Consider the following 14443-nt stretch of genomic DNA (forward strand, 5'->3'; position numbering starts at 1 on the left):
TGTCATTTTTGTCATTTTTGTCATTTTTGTCATTTTTGTCATTTTTGTCATTTTTGTCATTTTTGTCATTTTTGTCATTTTTGTCATTTTTGTCATTTTTGTCATTTTTGTCATTTTTGTCATTTTTGTCATTTTTGTCATTTTTGTCATTTTTGTCATTTTTGTCATTTTTGTCATTTTTGTCATTTTGTCATTTTTGTCATTTTTGTCATTTTTGTCATTTTTGTCATTTTGTCATTTTTGTCATTTTTTGTCATTTTTGTCATTTTTGTCATTTTTGTCATTTTTGTCATTTTTGTCATTTTTGTCATTTTTGTCATTTTTGTCATTTTTGTCATTTTTGTCATTTTTGTCATTTTTGTCATTTTTGTCATTTTTGTCATTTTTTGTCATTTTTGTCATTTTTGTCATTTTTGTCATTTTTGTCATTTTTGTCATTTTTGTCATTTTGTCATTTTGTCATTTTTGTCATTTTTGTCATTTTTGTCATTTTTGTCATTTTTGTCATTTTTGTCATTTTTGTCATTTTTGTCATTTTTGTCATTTTTGTCATTTTTGTCATTTTGTCATTTTTTGTCATTTTTGTCATTTTTGTCATTTTTGTCATTTTTGTCATTTTTGTCATTTTTGTCATTTTTGTCATTTTTGTCATTTTTGTCATTTTTGTCATTTTTGTCATTTTTGTCATTTTTGTCATTTTTGTCATTTTTGTCATTTTTGTCATTTTTGTCATTTTTGTCATTTTTGTCATTTTTGTCATTTTTGTCATTTTTGTCATTTTTGTCATTTTTGTCATTTTTGTCATTTTTGTCATTTTTGTCATTTTTGTCATTTTTGTCATTTTTGTCATTTTTGTCATTTTTGTCATTTTTGTCATTTTTGTCATTTTTGTCATTTTTGTCATTTTTGTCATTTTTGTCATTTTTGTCATTTTTGTCATTTTTGTCATTTTTGTCATTTTTGTCATTTTTGTCATTTTTGTCATTTTTGTCATTTTTGTCATTTTTGTCATTTTTGTCATTTTTGTCATTTTTGTCATTTTTGTCATTTTTGTCATTTTTGTCATTTTTGTCATTTTTGTCATTTTTGTCATTTTTGTCATTTTTGTCATTTTTGTCATTTTTGTCATTTTTGTCATTTTTGTCATTTTTGTCATTTTTGTCATTTTTGTCATTTTTGTCATTTTTGTCATTTTTGTCATTTTTGTCATTTTTGTCATTTTTGTCATTTTTGTCATTTTTGTCATTTTTGTCATTTTTGTCATTTTTGTCATTTTTGTCATTTTTGTCATTTTTGTCATTTTTGTCATTTTTCTCATTTTTCTCATTTTTGTCATTTTTTTTTATTTTTGTCAATTTGATCAATTTTGTAATTTTATCATTTTTGTTATCTGATGCAATCTTTCATCTAGTATTCACGGAGTCCCGCCTATTTACGTCGATTTGAAAACACCGTTGATTTTTCGCTGTTCGAAAATGTCACGAACATCGATGGTAAGTTCTGATAATGTTTTGATTTTTTTCGGTATTCTGATAGTTATCGTCACTTTTCGTACAGGCTTCAACAACCAACCTCCCCCAGAGATCTCCGATCAACATCACTTTCAAGGACCTCTCGTATAAACTGTCTCACAAAAAAGGTCCAAAAGTAATTCTAAAATCACTTAATGGACGGATTAGGTCCGGGGAGCTGACTGCCATCATGGGACCATCCGGTGCCGGGAAAAGTACGCTGATGAATATTCTAGCAGGTTAGAATATTCTAGCAGGTTATAAGTAAGTTAGCTTGGAGTTTTTTTCTTTAACCAAATTTTAAATAATTTCTATTATAGAACATCGCATGTAACCGGTTTGATTCAAATCAACAACAATAAGAGGGAGTTAGCCAAGTTTCACAAGCTGTCCTGCTACATAATGCAAGAAGATCAACTGATGCCATATTTAACGGTTCGAGAATCGATGATGGTGGCTTGCAACCTTAAACTGGAACCTCAATTCGACAAGCAGTACAAGCTGGGGATCATAGAGGAAATTATTGAAATGCTCGGACTGAAGGTGGCCGGAGATACACAGGCCGTGGATCTGTCCGGAGGCCAGAGGAAGCGGCTGGCCATTGCCTTGGAGTTAGTCAACAATCCTCCGGTGATGTTTTTCGACGAACCGACCAGTGGTCTGGATAGTGCAACCTGTACCCATCTGATAGATTTGTTGCAGTTTTTGGCACGTGGAGGCAGAACGATTGTTTGTACCATCCATCAACCGTCGGCGCGGCTTTTCGAGATGTTTGACCACTTGTACGTTTTGGCCGAAGGACAGTGCATCTATCAGGGCGTTTCCGTACAGCTGGTTCCATTCCTGGCATCGGTAGGGCTCAAGTGTCCCAGCTACCACAATCCGGCAAACTACGGTACGAACAAGGTGATATATTGTACTTTTATTTTTTATATAAAATGTACAAAGTCATTCCCTTTCCACTTAACCCTTCATTTCATGATTTTTTATATTTCCCTAAAAACCATTTTTTACAGATGGAAATGATGAGTACATCAAGAAAAAAAATTAAAATAAAATACGATTTTTCACTTTTTCCATACATTAATTGTTGCAAATTTGTTACTTTATGAAACGAAGGGTTAAAGACACAACCCCTGGTATACTAGAGCCAACGACCGTTAAAAATGGAAACGCAAGTCTTATATTTCAGTAGCAACGAAGCGATTTTGATATACTTAATACCATTGAATCGCTTAAAAAAAGCAAGGGTTGAGTTTTGGTTTAAGATTCCTTTCAAAATTTCTTTAAATTTTAATATTTCACCGAACAGAAAATGAAAACATGTATAAACTCCAGAAATTTTTTCTCAGGAGTTTAAATTATTAATGATTTTTTTAAATGTTATTTTCTTTAATTGAAACCTTTCAGATTTACTATCAGATTCAGTGTTTCGATTCTTTAACTTTCGAAACTGCAAGACATCAGACCTAAAAAATAATTCATAACAAAATGCCTTTCTTATGCGAAAATTTTTCAGCAACTCTATTCTGCCGTTGACCTATCCAACTTCTCAAAAACATACAATAAGCTTTCAAAAATTTAACAAAAATGAACATTCTCTACAATGATAAATTGGGGTGCGGCTGTCCATGTATTTTTCATCAGTGTGGTCCTTTAAAAAATTAAAAAAAATAATAATTAAGAAAAATTAATTAAATTAATTAAAAAAACCCAAAAAATGAAAAAAAAACAAAATAAATGTTTATGATAGATGATGACGACAAAAATTGGCATTTTTCTAACTTTGCTATTTGAAAAGAAAGTTTTTCCGTATTTATAATTTTTGTCATTTTTGTCAATATACATAAAATTAATAAAATTATTGATACAATTTATTGAAGAAATTGTAGTTTTTTTTACTGTATTGATATACTTTTAGGCAAAGCTGTTGAAAATTGACAACGATACTGTTTTTCTTTTTCAATCATCATCACTTTCCCAAACTCCAATTAGCACCGAGCAACAGTCAGGGATCGCCAGAAGGCTGGTAAACATTATCGTCAAAATTTCAACGATAGCTAGCGTAGTAAACACACAGAGAACAGACATCGGGCCCCGAACAAAAATGTGTTGAAAACGTGTGTGAGATTATCAACCTAAGGTTCAAACCAAATTCGTAAGTGGACTAACATCCATAAGATGTCGCTACCAGTACACCTATTTTTTCATTTTTGCGACACGCTTAGAAATTAATACTCATCGCTTATCTCGAAGGAGGCAATGTGTGCAATATATAACAGTAACACAATTTTTTGTGTTATAAATTTTAAAAACATCATGATTTAACATAATGCAAATCATATTTCAATCACACTTTAATCGCTATCATATGCCCCATATTGTTCAATCAATATTGGTGCTGAATTGAAGTTGAATTCCAAGTTTTAAAGTATTGGCTGGGATTTTACTATCAGTAAACAGTTTACTAGTACAGAAAATGTGAACATAACTGATATAATTGTAAATTATGGGTCGATATTCCGGTTGATGTTACCTGAGTTCGATACATGAGGTCTTAAAACTCATGATTAATAATAACATTATTCATTTCTACTGATTACTAATCCTGAGTTACAAGTCCTCATGTATCGATCTCAGGTAACATCCACCGGAATATCGACCTATAATTTACAATTGTAACATTTATGGTCTAATTTTTCTGTTCTAGAAAACTGTTTACTGATAGTAAAATCCTAGCCCATACTTTTAAACTTGGAATTCAACTTTCAATTCAGCGTCAATATTGATACAATATGGGGCATTTAATATCGATTAAAGTGTGTTTGAATTATGATTTGCATTTTTTTTTTAAATCATGATGTTTTTAAAAATTTTCACACATAAAATTGTGTTACTGTCATATATTGCACTGGCCTCCTTTGAGATGAGCGATGAGTAATAATTTCTGAGCGTGTCGAAAAAAATAAAAAATATGTAGGTGTACTGGTAGCGACATCTTATGGATGTTAGTCCACTTACGAATTTGGTTTGAAACTTAGGTTGGTATTCTCACACACGTTTTGAGCTCCAGCCCGAACTCTGTTCTCTGTGGTAAACATTCAATATAATTGGCAGAGCGTAAAAAAGTCACCGTCATCAGTCATAAAACTGTGACTATGAAAAAATTAAAGCAGTCGCATTCAATACAGACGCCTTCTTATGAGTAACCAAGAAAACAATCTTTCCTCTACCTTCAGTCAAATGAAGCGTCGTAATAATCATAGTCGCCTTCAGTTCGTCCTCGTCATTTTGACTGTGACGGAATATTGTTGAGATTAGAAAAACATTCTAAAACGACGCCAAAAAGGACACGCAGTCCATATTCTCAACCAATCCAAATTCTCGAAATTTTTCCGATAAACACAATCGCTTTGAAACGACGCCATCAACTTGCTTTGACGTCCGTCGTTTGAAAAATAATATCCGTCACGCGAACAGAAATCCATGACGACAGTTAAGGTTTTCCAGTCTTTTGAAGCTTGACTAGTAGTCAAATGAGACCTGAAACGTGATGGTGAAGGAAAAACAGCAATCCAGTCAACTGTGATGTTTGAAAAATTTATGCTCTGACATTGGTTTCTATTGAGTTTATGACCAGCAAAAATTTCGCTCCCATGCCGGTTGTTGATATTTTAAGTTTGTTATTTCTCATTAGGATTGTTCGATCTTCAGGAAAAGATCGATCTCCAAGATCGATTCAGATGAACTAGGATCGATCTATCTAAAGAACAGGACCCGGCAACTTTACACGATTTGTCTATGTATCGTGTGACCAACATCTTTTAAATAAGTGTTCGTGAATCTCGTTTTTAAGCTTTTTTTCCTCAGATTTAAGCTTTTTTTGCCTTGAGAGCATAGGAGATGAAAGCTCAAATCTGAAGAGAAAAGCTTAAATCTGTCAAAAAAGGGGAAATCTGAGGGGAAATCTGAGAGATGTGCTCCATACGGTTTGAATAGCGTTGCCGCCGTCTGCTAAAGAATCGGAGCTTGAAGATCGATCTCCGATTACTCGATCTTTTCCATTAGTAACTAGAGGGAACAGATTTTTATTAAAAATGTGCAAAAAAAAGACACAATATTTTAAAGTTGTATAATCCTTCTATATATGAAATGAAAAATATTTCAAGCGCTTTTATGTAAGGTGGAGCGGAGTTAGTGTTTGAAAACAACTCTAATCAAAATCCAAATATCTCGGAAACGCTTTGATATTTTAAGTATGTAGGGGAGATGAGGGCATAACGAGCACCCGAGGCATAATGAGAACTACGCTTTTCTACGAAAGTGCGTATTTTCTTAAATAAATTTTCATGAGGATTTGTTTCGTACTTCCTATTATAGGAATACTATAATAGTATTAATTTTTCACAAAAAAAGGAATCTCCTTATCATTTTTACAGAGATATTTAAAAAAAACTAGCTTGGTTCTCAAGTTACGAAAATATTATAATTTTTGAGCACCACGAAATAAGCTCTTATGATCTTAAAATAACCTTGATCTATAATGTACGCACTGCAACATGATGTACACATTGTTTCTCAATTTTTACCATCATAAAATTTTTGATTTTTCACTTTTATCAATTTTAAAACACGTTTTCACTTAAATTTGTTGACTAGGGGCATATAGAGCACCATATTATCGAGGCATAATGAGCATTTTCTGCCGTAGAATCTAGCAGCGAATTAAAATTGATTTATAGCGCCACACCTTGACTAGTTTTCATCCGACAATTCAGCCTATTGGTAAGGTGTCGGAGAGGTAATCAAAAGACTAGAGTTAGATTTCTGTTCGAGGTGATTTTTTTCCATTCACAATTCATGATCGAGTTTCCTCTCTGCCTTCGAGTCGAGCAGTCGCATTCTTAACGGGCGCGCTATTTTCGAAACTAAAAGGCAACTGTTTTTTTTTCTATTGGATGTGTGACTCGGTGAGATTAAAATGAGTCCTTCGCCAGGAGATCATCCTGGGAGGACCATTCCCGAATGGATGGACACGCAGAACCTGCAAGGAAGGCTTTACTTCATGTTTTTACGTGCTAAACCTGGATACAATCTTCCCAAAAACCCTTTCGTTATTGGGAGATCGGTAGAAGAGTATGCTGGAAAGGTTGAAGGCGGCTACTATGAAAAGCGAAAGTCATGGTACGTCATAAAGATACACAGCAAAGATCAAGGTAGGAAGTTATTTACTCTTACTGCATTAAAAGATGGTACGCCAATAGAAATTGGTCGCCATCCAGAACTAAATTCCCGAAAGTTTGTTGTTCTTTGTAATGAAGTAGAAGACATGACAGAAAAAGAACTCGAGGAAGAACTTGCTTCGCAAAAAATAACACATGTCCGTCGAATAACGAAGAAGACTGCAGCTGGTATTATTGTAAATACACCAACGCTGGTGTTAACAATAAACTGCACAGTTGTACCGGAGTACATTAATTTTGGCCTGCTAAGGGTTAGAACCAGACCATACTATCCACAGCCGATGTTGTGCCGTCGGTGTTTAACCTACGGCCACCCCAAAATAAGATGTCACAATGAAATCGCATGTAATATTTGTTCCTCGAACCACGCAAGCGAAAATTGCCCCACTAAGATCAAATTCTGTCAGAACTGCAAAAAAAACCATTCGCCAACCGATAGATCCTGCCCTGTATGGATGTTCGAATCTGCCGCACTCAAGCTTAAGACCAATCAAGGAATATCACTAACAGCCGCACGTAAGCAAATAGCAGAAAACAGCTCCAACTCTAGCTACGCCGATGTCGTTAAGCGACAAATCCAATTGCACAATACACACCGCTCCAACTTACCAGTTCAGAAAGCACCGCTACAGGAAGATCATCACAAAGAAGAAAACCATCAACAGCAGCAGCAGCAACCAGCGAAGCAAATCTCTAATAGAGATCACCTCACCGTACCAGCAAAAACGACAACACCCGTGGTTGATTCTGATTCCCCCCCTAGGAAGCGAATCACTTCACAGCCAACCCCTCCCGTGCCAGTTGATAAAGTGGAAGATGAAAATCTACACACAGTTGGTAACAACTGGACAATTTCGACCCGTGCACGGACAGCTAATCTTTTAAAAACTTATCCTCATTCCTCTTCCCTTCCCAAATCCTGACCTTCAGTCATCCCTCTCCCTCATTTGATTTATATAACTGACCCTCGGCCCGTAAAACTTGTAAAAGTAAACTGCCTAATAAAGAACTAATTGAATAAAAAAAAAAATTCATGATCGATTTTTTTATTGTTACATTATACGGCTAGCAGCATTATCCTCCGAACAAAGCACTTAATGTATGAGCGTGCGTGAATTGTTTGTATTCTACAAACAGACCTAGATTATTTTGTTATTGCTTTGTTTGATGAATCTACGACTCACCTGACTTCATCGAATTGAATTCGCTGCTAGATTCCCCGACCAAAACGCACATCTTGCTCTGATTAATGGTGCTCATACTGCCTCAGGGGGGGTTCTCATTATGCCTCCACAGTGGCTGGTTTTCAGCTTTTGGCAAAATTTTTTAAAATGCATTTTTTAACGTTTTCATCTAGTTTTTCACGTTTCAGCCCGTTAGGGAATAGGCTTTTCAAGTGTCTGAACACGAAACAATAATGTAACCTCCATATTATAGCTATTTTCTATGGTTAAATAACCGTTTTCCTTAAGGTGGCCATTATGCCCCCATCTCCCCTAATGTATTGACAAGAAATATTCTAGAAATAAAAAGAAATTAGTTCATGGTATTTTTTTGAAGTTTATTTTAATGTAGGTGTGAGAGATATCGAACAAAGTATGCAGAAAAATTTCAAAATTGAAATTTATTTATTTATTGGAAAAATATTATGCATATTATGCCCCTACAGTGACTGATTTTCAGATTTCGACAAAAAAAACTAAAATACATTTTTAAACGTTTTTATCTACTTTCTTCAAGTTTCAGTCAGTTAGGAAATAAACTTTGTTAGTGTCTGAATACGACACAATGATGTAACTCACATATTATAGTTGGTTTCTAAGGATTAATGAGCATCCTTCGTAAGGTGGCCTTTATCTCTTATTTCCCCTAAATAAGAAAAAAAGATCGAAAGATCGAATCAAAAATAAACTCGAATCGATCCAAAAAAATCGAAAATCGGAGTTGAAAAGATCGATCTTCCAAAGGTCGATCCAAGATCGACCAATCCTTTTTCTCATCCAACCTTGCAACAGCAAAATTTCTACATTAGGGGGAAGTGTTCCTAAATGCGCATGTTGGGTAATATGCGCATACAGCCGATATACGATATGGCTAGAGATTCATCATATCTAATCAGTGCAGTTTAAGGGTAATACGCTTTTAACACATGGCATGAAAAAATTATTGTACGTACAGGTTCTGTGACAAAAATTTTAATGGTTTTTCTTTCTTATTCATCTGGAAATCGGAAATTCAACAAATTGAAGCTTTTGGCAAAGTTGTAGATGATAAGATATTGGAATAAGAGACAGTTTCTGAATGCCCATATCAAGGCAGGTTAAATGCCTATATCAAGAAAAATAGCTTAGTCTTAAAATTTTTTTACTTTCTATCATTTAAACATTAAATCTACGCTCAAATCACGATCTTACAGCGAAAAAAGAAGAAGTACATACTGATCCGATAAAAATACAAAATGAGCAAAATATTACCATGAAATATGGTCATATGGCATACTTAACTATGTTTCATGCAAAAGAACTAGTGATGAAAAAAAATTCACCAAAATTTCAGCCTTGACGTATGCTTAACATCCGTTTCTACCATTTCCAATTAATTAATTTCAAAATATTGCAAGTGTAAATGAAATATAGCTTAAAACATAAATATGCGCATTTAGCCCGCCGGTTTCGGAAATCGGCTATTTTGACTTCTTTTATTATAAAAGTGTTTTCACAAAAAGTGAAAAAGATTTTAACAGAAAAATTGCTCTTACGTATAGAAAACAGATGTCCGCTCATGTGCATATAGTTTTCTGACTCCTATCTATTGGAATATGGGAGAAAATGAGTGCTTTCCTTAATATGCGCATATAGCCCGCCTCTCCCCTATTGTTTTGCAGCCGATCTGTGCTAACTAGATAGGGGTAAGTGTTCCTAAATGCGCATATTGGGTAATATGCGCATACAGCCGATTGGCGAAATGGCTGATAGCTCAACATATCTAATCAGTGCAGTTTGGATAAATGGATAAATGGATCCCCCTAGTGCTCGATACAGTCTAAGTGACCTTTTAAACATCCAAATAGGTTATAAGAAATTTGAAGCGATTTGTGATTATTTTTACATGACTATTCTTGAACATTCCATAGAAATCTATAAGTTTTTCGAAAAACGTCCCAAAAGTCGATCTTTAGGCCATTTGGCAAAATTTTTATTACTTTGAGCTCTTTGATGCATCCCTAAATCATGTCCAATTGAGCTGAATTTTTGCACAAGTTATATTTTTGGTCAATCTACAAAATGTACATATATGGTCGGTTTTTGAAATTCGACTTACCCATTTTGGCAGTTTGAGCCCAAGAGCAAACATCGAACACAGTTGTACCGGATTTTCCAATAACTGTCCGCCAACTGCAACTTTGATATAAATTCGCGAATGTCATAAAGAGGGTTAACGATGGTAAATTTAGGCGGCCACAAATTGGTTCAGTGGTTGGCAAGCTATAGCAGTTTTATACTGATTTTCTATTATTGATATTCAATAGTTATCTTATATATATGTTACTAGAAGAAATTATTACCAAATATCTCGAATAAACAATAAACAAAAATTATTTTCACGTTGCAGTGATGGAAATCGCATGTGGCGAGCATGGAAACTGGAACGACATTTTGGTGGCAGCCGTTAAAGATGGCAGATGTGCGGATATAACAAATATTTCCAGTAATCGATTTCCGAAAAGCGTTTCCATCGCGGATGAAACACTGATGACAGTTGTGCCACTGAAAAGGGATGATTCCGAGTTGAGCTTTCCAGTTGAGGAAGATTGTCAGAAAGGCATGCTAGAAGATGAAAGTAATATGATTGATCTGCAGGAAGATAGTGAAAAAAGCTTAGGCTCACGAAGCATCGAGGTCAGCAGACGGTCTAGTTTGGTCGATGCAGGCCTTATGGCGGCAAAAGCAAAACCAGATGAACGGGCTTCAACGACATGCAGCCTCAAGTTGGGTTCATCGTTTCTAGTTTCAAAGGAGAGTGGTATCGTAAAAAGAAGTGCCAGCAAGTATCCTATTTCGGAGTTTGGCCAGTTCTGGATCCTTCTCAAACGCACTATCCTTTCGGTAACCCGGGATCAAGCTTTGACTCAGATGCGGCTGATTGCACACGTGATCGTTGGAGCCTTCATAGGGATGATTTACTACGACATTGGCCAGGATGCTTCCAAGATTTCCAGCAACGTTGGCTGTATCTTCTTCACGGTTATGTTCATGATGTTCACCGCCATGATGCCAACTATTCTTATTTGTAGGTATTTTTTGGCCAAACATTTTTTAAAGTTATAAGTTTCAAATTTTTTAATTTAGTTCCTCGTGACATGGCTGTATTCGTGCGAGAACACTTGAACTACTGGTACTCGTTGAGGGCTTTCTACTTGGCTAAAGTCGTTGCAGACATGCCTGTTCAGGTAAGTTCACAATGTACCATCAACATTTGACTTATACAAATATCATTTCAAAATTCCCAGATCATCTTGACCAGTGGCTACGTGATAGTGGTGTACTATCTCACGTCACAACCCAACGATTTCGAGCGAGCTTTTATGTTTGTGTTCATCTGCGTGGAAATTTCGCTGGTCGCTCAAAGTGTGGGACTTCTGATCGGAGCTGGAATGGAAGCCGAAACGGCAGTTTTTCTTGGACCCGTCTCGGCCATACCAATCATTTTGTTTTCCGGATTTTTCGTAAATTTCAGAGTTATACCAAAATATTTGCAATGGTTGACCTACGTCAGCTATCTGCGGTACGGCTTCGAGGGAGCTATGCTTGCGATCTACGGCATGGACCGAGAAGAGCTACAGGGCGTCAATATGTTTTGTTTCTGGAGAAGAAAACCAGATAAATTTTTGGAAGAAATGGCCATGGAAGATGCCGAATATTGGATCGATGCGCTAGCCTTGTTTGGGTTTTTCATCGGAATGAGGGTAATAGGATATTTTGTGCTGCGGTGGAAGCTTTATTCTATTCGGTGATTTATATAGTGCAACCATATTCGTGCAACCCTCAAGAAAAGTACATGGATCTGAAAGGAATCAGACTTTAAGTAAAAATCCACGATAACTATTTGTAGAGGTTTATTTGGTTTTTTTTTTCTAAGCGAGCCCGAAGCATCACAACAATGACTTAAAAGTTTTAAGTTAAAACTCTTTCGGGAGTATTCGCTTCTATAGAGAACAACTTTCAGTGTTGACCTTTTTCTTTGAATCATTACTTTCTTTATTTGGTTGGATGGTCTTGTGAAAAAAAAAATAAAAAACGGCTTTAAAGTGCTTTCTCACAGTTAAAACGTTAATTTTGAAACTAACCTTGAAGATTAAGCTATCATCGGATGTTTTAAAAGGACTGACACTCACATTCAAGAAACCCATGATCGTATTGCAAAGCTATCGGAGGCTAAGAAAACATACAATCTCGAGCTATGATGAAATTTCAACCAGTGACATTGCTTATTTTAAAATGTAAGAAACCGTTGAGTAACAAACAATACACCTTTGATAGCATAAGCTAATCCCAACCGTTTTAGATAAGCATTTATAACAATTTCAACAAGTGCTCAAAATAGAAATAACAATCACAGACCGCATCCGGTTATGTATAAAAAACCAAAAGAAAAACAACAAAACACGTGGTGTGATAAAACGATTGCTAGAAAGAATCCAATTCTGACCATATTAAAATAAACTCCTTGTTTCTGTCGAGTTTGACGTCTTGGTTGGTATGATATTTTGTACTTTGATAACTTCACAAAATGACACAATGGATCACAAAACTTTGATAGAGCCAGACGAAAAGTTTTTAACCCCATAATATCATTGATTTCGTATGTGGTCTCCTGCTTTCACTTCTCCTACTGTATTGGGAAAGCTGAAGAAGTCTTTTTTTTAAATTATATTTAACTAGCTGACCCGGTGAGCTTTGCTACACCTTTAACACATTAATAACCATTTTAAATTTGTTTTTGTGGGTATCTTTTTAAATCCAATAACAACATAATTCAAAACCGATTGCTTTAAAATGAGAGCTGCAGCTGGGTTTTTGAATTGCAATGCAAGATAACTTTATAGGCACAATTTTCCCGTTTGTTTGGATAACGTGCCGCTTGAAGCCTACCTCTTTTCTGATCATGGTATTTTTAACTTGTTTAGCATACGCGAACTTCCTTACATTCTTGATTCAGCCATACTTCTAGACCACTTTTCATGGGTGTCTGACTCGAACCAAATTGCTTTCAGTATCAGACTCCTTCAACGCATAAACCATGTGAGACATGTATCGTCCGGATGCATAACTCATTTTTCGTCATTGATGAAAAACTAGCGAAGTTTATGAAAAACTAAAGATTGAATTTAATTTATATACTATCTCTACTTATACAGCTACTCGGAAGAATGAAGCCTTAGCCAAAGTATTCGATCTTGAATATTGAATGTAACGAAAACGTACCGACAACCCAAAGATTTTTAGCAACGAGATCTGCCTTCTTCGTCATTGTGTACCTTTGAAAAAAGGCACGTTAGGTTTAAACAACGACATTACCTTTTTCGATTCGATATTTCCGAAATACTGACCACCCGATCCACCGAATTTTCATTAGATGAACCGTCAGAACACTTCATGTTGGTCGTCCCGATCTAACGAAAATTCATTACGTGAATCTTCAGAACACTCTTCTTGTTGGTCCTCCCGATCCAACGAATATTTATTAAGTTAACCTTCAGAACATTTTATGGTGGTCGTTCCGATCCAACGAATATTCATTAAGTGAACTTTCGGAACACTCTTCAGGTTGGTCCTCCCAATCCAACGAAAATTCGTAAGGTGAACCTTCAGAGCAATCTTCATGTTGATCCACCCGATCCAACGAAAGTTCGAAAAGTAAACCTTCAGAACACTCTTCTTGTTGGTCCTTCCGATCTAACGAAAACTTATTAATTGAACCTTCAGAACACTCTTCATGTTGGTCCTCCTGGTTCAACGAAAAACTCATGAAGTCAACCTTCAGAGCACTCTCCATGTTGGTTCTCCCGATCCAACGAAAGTTCGTGAAGTGAACCTTCAGAGCAATCTCTCTTCTTGTCGGTCCTCCTGATCCATTGAATATTAATAAAGTGAACCTTTAGAACACTCTTTATCTTGGTTCTCCCCGATCCAGAGAAAATTCGTAAAGTGAACCTTCAAAGCACTCTTCATGTTGGTTTTCCCGATCCAAAGAAAGTTCGTAAAGTAAACCTTCAGAACACTCTTCTTATTGGTCCTCCCGATCCAACGAAAATTTGTAAAGTTAAAACTTCAGAGCACTCTTCATGTTGGTCCCCCCCGATCCCACGAAAGTTCGTGAAATGAACCTTCAGAGCACTCTTCTTGTCGGCCCTCCCAATCCAACGAATATTAATAAAGTGAACCTCTAGAACACTCTTCATGTTGGTCTTCCGGATTCAACGAAAATTTATTAAATGAACCTTTAGAACACTCTTCATGTTGGTCCTCCTGGTCCAACAAAAACTCATGAAGTGAACCTTCAAAACACTCTCCATGTTGGTCCCTCCCGATCCAACAAAAAATCGTTAAGTGAACCTTCAAACACTCTTCTTGTCGGTCCTCCCGATCCAACGAAAGTTTTTGAAGTGAATCTTCAGAATACTCTTCA

At 35.6% G+C, this 14443-nt stretch overlaps 1 pseudogene; it reads left to right on the forward strand.

Annotated features, from left to right (window-relative positions):
* The first annotated feature begins 1475 nt into the window (after positions 1-1475).
* On the forward strand, positions 1476-11768 carry LOC129760993 (ATP-binding cassette sub-family G member 4-like; annotated as a pseudogene).
* The last annotated feature ends 2675 nt before the right edge of the window (positions 11769-14443 follow it).

This window comes from Uranotaenia lowii, unplaced genomic scaffold, assembly GCF_029784155.1.
Source record: "Uranotaenia lowii strain MFRU-FL unplaced genomic scaffold, ASM2978415v1 HiC_scaffold_951, whole genome shotgun sequence".
Lineage (NCBI taxonomy): Eukaryota > Metazoa > Arthropoda > Insecta > Diptera > Culicidae > Uranotaenia > Uranotaenia lowii.